Raw genomic sequence first — 6,700 nt, forward strand, 5'->3', positions numbered from 1 at the left:
GACTACAGAAATTCAGTCTTTCACTAGTGACTAGTGTGCAATTCTGTAACATCTGATAGTCATGCTCTGTAGATCACAGGACTGGGAATGGCAGTTTCTGTGGCTGCAGATTTTTGAAGGACTGTGTTCTTTTGAACAGAAGACCCTGAAACCAAATTCTCATATTCTGTCTTTTGTTTCCTCAGTCTCATCTGTTTTTCCATCAGGATAAAATTGTTTTTTTCCTTCAGTAAATACAACCACAAATAGTATGACCTTTAGAAAACGCATTCTTTTTCTTTTTACTTTATAGTATTTAAGGCAAGATATTCCTGAAGAATATATAGAACTGGGAAAATTATGGTTCCAAACCAGAAAATAAATCAGAGAATGTTAACCAAATCTTAACTCGAGCCCAATCTTATTTTGCTGATTTTCTTTTGGTTCTAAATTAAGCACAAAAATATGAATACATTCTTTTAGCATGATGTTATGTATCCCAAAATGAAATACTGTATATATTATATATTAAATTCCTCTACTTGGGGTTTACATCCCATGGCTTCTGAAAGACTTTCCTCAAACGCTCCCTCTCCTGCATCAATCATTTCTCATTTCTTGGTGGAATATTACCACCAGCATACGACTAAGCACTGATATTGGGTTTTTAAAAACTAATCAAATAAAATCTCCCATGACCTTGACCTGAATTATCTTCCTACTACTGTTCCATTCCTTCTCAATTCATTGTAAATTTTTTTGATAAAGAGTCATGTCATAAGATCTTTCATATCCAATTCAATCAAGTTTTCATCCCTTCTATCCAAGAGGAAAAACCTTGTCAGGGTCACAAAAACAAAGATCCAGTGGTTACCGTTCATTACTTAACCAGATATTTCCACTGCTTTCTACATAGCTGCTCACCTTTCTTACTAAAACTCTCTCATCTTTCAATGTCTAGGACCCTATGTGCTTGTAACTGAGCATCTGAACTGTTCACTGTTTCATCTCTTTGCTGCTTCCTCTTCTCTTCAACTACTAAATGTCCTAGGCTCTCTAGGAACTTGTTTACTGTGACTTCCACATCTGTACCTTAATATCCAAATATGTCCTACAACTCCAGAATCATATATCCGACATCCACTGAATATTTGTCCACAGGCATTTTAAAAAGCATCTTAAGATTAACACAGTCAAGATAGAACTCTTGATTCTCCATAGAACTCAACTACCAAACTAGCTGTTTCCTCAGATTAACTTTTTTGAAGAAATAACTCCATCCAATTTAAGCCAAATTTTCAGGGATTTTTGTTATTTCTCATTATCCATCAGAATCCTCACTGTCGAATGTACACATATAAATGATCAAGATATCATGTACAATTTGCCTTCAAAATATATCCTAAATCTGTCTTGTTTTCCATTTCTATTATGTAAACCATCATTGTTCAGATTATTCACAGCACTCTAGCTAATCCCTCTGCCTCCATTCTTCTTTAAACACAATAGCTTTTTGTTTTTGTTTTGTTTTTACTCATTAAATTTACTGAAATGTGATCTCCATTCGATAGGAAAGCACATATTTTAATTTACAATTTGGTGAGTTTGTCAAATGTATACACTCATATGTTCATCAATCCTATCAAGATACAGAATACTTCCATGATAATCCCTTGCCAGTTTTCCTTGTTTGCATTTTATCCACTCTCGCCTCTGGCTTAGGCAATAACTGACATGCTACTACTATGGATTAGGTTTACCTATTCTGTAATAGAATATACATGGGTTCATATAGAGTGTGTTCTTTTGTACCCTAGGTAGCTCAGCACATTTTTTGATATTTGTAAATGCTGTGTGCCTAGTAGTTTGAATTTATTGTTTGGATATGCCACAATTATTTTAAGAAAACGTCAAACAAAATTTTTGTTATCTTAAAGGATGAAACTACTAAATAGGCTATAAAAATAAAAACATCATCACATGAACTGGCCAAAATAAATGCAACTTAAGAGCCCAGGGAGGGGATGCTAGGGAATATACCAAACAAACCATTCATTCTAAAAATCACATAATCAAAAGGCTGTATACTTCTAAGCCCATTCTTCAATATGGAAGTACTAGGAGTAATTAAACATAATTAATAGATAAATAGTGAATTTGAGGGGAAAGAGATTGTTTTCTAGGATAATCACATATCAGTAACAAGCTAAAAATTGCATAACATTCCTTGAAATTTTTTACATAACATTAGAAAGTATCTGAGGTATCCATATTGGAGAAAATATGCCTTACCAGTTAAGGAATAGAAAGTTAGTCATAGGGCATTTCCAACTAATATAGTCAATGAAAGTGAGTGAAAGTGAAGTCGCTCAGTCGTGCCCAACTCTTTGCGACCCCATGGGCAGTAGCCTGCACCAGGCTCCTCTGTCCATGGGATTTTATAGGCAAGAGTACTGGAGTGGGTTGCCATTTCCTTCTCCAATGTAGTCAATACTACCATAGTATTAAGCAGACAGAAAGTCCTGCTTTCAAAATGAAATTGCTCCTGCTGCTGCTGCTGCTGCTAAGTCGCTTCAGTCGTGTCCGACTCTGTGTGACCCCATAGACGGCAGCCCACCAGGCTCCCCCGTCCCTGGGATTTTTCAGGCAAGAACACTGGAGTGTGTTGCCATTGCCTTCTCCAATGCATGAAAGTGAAAAGTGAAAGTGAAGTCGCACAGTCGTGTCCGACTAGTAGCAACCCCATGGACTGCAGCCTACCAGGCTCCTCCGTCCATGGGATTCTCCAGGCAAGAGTACTGGAGTGGGGTGCCATTGCCTTCTCCGGAAATTGCTCCTATAATCTTTAATAAATGATGTGTGTACTTCAAAGTCTGGATAACCATAAAGGAGTCATTCCCATAACATGCTTCCATTAATGTGAAATCAGATGAAAGATGTCCCAAACAACTGCTCAATATCATTTTTTCAGTTAAGCATTAATCAATTTTATGCTCCACTTGTTTAATGTGCTCTTTGAAAACACTTTGTTCCATTGTTGGGTGAATTATTCTATAAATTTCAATATGACCTATTGATTGATAATTTATTCAAGTTTTTTATATCCTTGTAATTTTCTGCAGAAATTTCAACCATAATTGTGGATTTGCCAAATTTTGTTTATAGACTTTTTCAATTTTTGCTTCATAAGTTTATGAATCTCTTTTATTATTAGAATTTCAGAATTATTATATTTTCATGTTGAGCTGACATTTTTTTATATGAAATGCTCCTTCTCATCTTTATTAATACTCCTAGTTTTGAAGACTTCTCTGTATATTTTTCCATCCTTCTCTTAGACAATCTGTAACTTCACATTTAAAATTCATTTTCTGTAAACAACATACAATTGGATTTAGTTTTAAAATGCAGTATAATATTCTTTGGATTTATTTGAAAAGTTTAGCACATTTATAATTAATCTAATAATTTACATGGCTGTTTTTAAGTATGATCTGGCTATTTGTTTTCAATTTATCCCATATATACATATTTTTTAGTTTTATGGTTTGAACACAAATACAATGTGCACACAAGCTCTCTATTCATTTTCTTTGCTGTGCAGACTGGCATTGGGATTGATGACTCTGATGGCCAGCCAGGTTGCTCTTTCCACAATGGCTCCGAGTTTCTTGGAGGAGACGATGTGAGCAATCGCAGCAATGTGTGTTGCACATCAGCAGCATTTCAAGTTCCTTGACGCTGTGGATGAGGAACTGCCAGAAGCCACTGGGCAGCATGTGCTTTGCCTTCTTGTTTCTGCAATAACCAATGTTGGGCATCAAGATCTGGCCCCTGAATCTTCTGTGCACCTTACTGTCGATTCCACTGGGTTTCTGTCAATTCCATTTAATTCTGACATAATCTGACTGGTACTGGATGGACTTCTTGCTCCTCTTTTTGGTAATCTTTGACTTCATGAGAGGTCTGAGGGTGGCCATGATGCCAAAGAAATGGCTACCACCTCCACAGGCAGCACCAAGGAAAAGAGTGTGCCATATTTTCTGTTATTTGTCTCTGAATTCTATTTAAATATTTTCATTATTCATTTTTCTCTACCATGGTCTTATCTTACTAGCTTAGTTATAATTTTTAAGTTTATACAGTACAAGCTCCAGAATTTGCAATATGCATCTTATCACAGTCTTTCTTCAAGTAATATTATATCTCTTCAGTATAAAAGGAATATTACTATTATTCCCACATCTACTTTTTACTTTTATTGTGAAATAATCTACATGTACTTATGTCATAAGCCCCATAAATTTTTTTAAATTTAAACAATACATATTTTAAAGAAATGGATGTTCTGGGATTTGTGCTACTACTATCTTAGCTCACATTTCCTGAAAATGTGAATTTTTTTTGATGATTGGATTTTCCGATTTTTTTTTTTTTTACTTTTATTTTGCTTTACAATACTGTATTGGTTTTGCCATACATTGACATGAATCAGCCACGGGTGTACATGAGTTCCCGATCCTGAACCCCCCTCCCACCTCCCACCCCATATCATCTCTCTGGATCATCCCCGTGCACCAGCCCCAAGCATCCTGTATCCTGTTTCGAACATAGACTGGTGATTCGTTTCTTACATGATAGCATACATGTTTCAATACCATTCTCCCAAATCATCCCACCCTCTCCCTCTCCCTCAGAGTCCAAAAGACTGTTCTATACATCTGTGTCTCTTTTGCTGTCCTGCATACAGGGTTATCGTTACCATCTTTCTAAATTCCATATATATGTGTTAGTATACTGTATTGGTGTTTTTCTTTCTGGCTTACTTCACTCTGTATAATCGGCTCCAGTTTCATCCACCTCATTAGAACTGATTCAAATGTATTCCTTTTAATGGCTGAGTAATATTCCATTGTGTATATGTACCACAGCTTTCTTATCCATTCATCTGTTGATGGACATCTAGGTTGTTTCCATGTCCTGGCTATTATAAATAGTGCTGCAATGAACATTGGGGTACACGTGTCTCTTTCAATTCTGGTTTCCTCGGTGTGTATGCCCAGCAGTGGGATTGCTGGGTCATAACGCAGTTCTATTTGCAATTTTTTAAGGAATCTCCACACTGTTTTCCATAGTGACTGTACTAGTCTGCATTCCCACCAACAGTGTAAGAGGGTTCCCTTTTGAAAATGTGAATTTTTAATAGAAAAGTTGCTAGACAGTGTTCTTGGGACATTCGCCTGTAAGAATGCGAGAAAGGCAAGATCTGGTAGAAGCAGAAGCTGAATCACAATGTACAGTTGACCCTTGAACAATGAGAGAGTTGTTAACCCTCCACACAGTTGAAAATCAGAGTCTAACTTATAAATGGCCCTCACTCTGTGGGTTCCTTCTTATATACTGTTCTGCATCCATAGATTCAACAACCTGAATACTATAGTATTTATGACTGAAACATATTCAAATAGAAGTATGTGCATGCTCAGTCACTTCAGTCGTGTCTCTTTGTGACCCTATGGAATGTAGCTCACCAGGCTCTTCTGTCCCTGGGATTTCCCATGCAAGAATACTGGAGTGGGTTGCCATTTTCTCCTCCAAGGGATCTTCTTGACCCAGGGATTGAACCTGCATCTCTTGCATTGGCAAGCATATTCTCTACCACTGAACTACCTGGGAAGCCCAGTGTATATGTATAGCGAGTGACAATCACTCAGTCGTGTCTAACTCTTTGCAAGCCCATGGACTATAGCCCGCCAGGCTTCTCTGCCCAAGGAATTCTCCAGGCAAAAATATTGGAGTGGGTTGCCATTTTCTTCTCCAGAGGGTCTTCCTGACCCAGGGATTGAACCCAAGTCTCATGCATTCCTGGCAGACTTTTTATAGTCTGAGCCACCAGGGCATTGGTATATCTATAACTTCTCTTTATACCATGAATTTCTAAAAATCAGGAACAATCTCATTTCCTTTTAATCTTTAGTGACTAGTTAAGGGACAGTTATCAGGTTATGTTTAAGGCTTATTTTCTGACTTTGATAAATCTGTCTTATTCATATGTCACCCTTAATATAAAATGACAAAGCTAGGTTTCCAATCTTATGTTTTTTATATGCTGGTAGCTTGCCAGTATCAAGATTCTGGTAGTGATGAATTAGTCATGTTAAGTGGCAACCCTATTTTACACTCACAGAACACTATTGAACTTTATAGCATGTTTCACAAATGTAATGAATTGGATACATATTTAGCTCTTTACTACTTTTTGCTCTAGTTCTACAAGGATAGAGTCTACGTATGTTCTATTGATGACCACAAATCTTACACCTAGTACAATGCCTTGCCTTAAGAAGACACTCAGTTTTGACTTCCCTGGTGGCTCAGATGGTAAAGGGTCTGTCTACAAAGCAGTAGACCTGGGTTCGATCCCTGGGTTGGGAAGATCCCCTGGAGAAGGAAATAGCAGTCCACTCCAGGACTATTGCCTGGAGAATCCCATGGACAGAGGAGCCTGGTAGGCTACAGTCGTTGGGGTCGCAAAGAGTCGGACATGACTGAGTGACTTCCCTTTCAATTTCACATCTATGAAAATGTTGCATTTGCAGATCTATAAAACACTGTTATAGAAAAAAATACAAACACTTCATATATTCATCACAGAAGATAAATTTTTGGCAGATTACTTTGGGTATTAACTGCCAATTAAAGAAAAAATCAGTGATTTACA

At 37.1% G+C, this 6,700-nt stretch overlaps 1 pseudogene; it reads right to left on the reverse strand.

The window, feature by feature from the left end:
• Positions 1–3,559: 3,559 nt before the first annotated feature.
• Positions 3,560–3,959, reverse strand: LOC128051593 (60S ribosomal protein L32-like; annotated as a pseudogene).
• Positions 3,960–6,700: the final 2,741 nt, after the last annotated feature.

This window comes from Budorcas taxicolor, chromosome 7 (assembly GCF_023091745.1).
Source record: "Budorcas taxicolor isolate Tak-1 chromosome 7, Takin1.1, whole genome shotgun sequence".
NCBI classification, from domain to species: Eukaryota; Metazoa; Chordata; class Mammalia; order Artiodactyla; family Bovidae; genus Budorcas; species Budorcas taxicolor.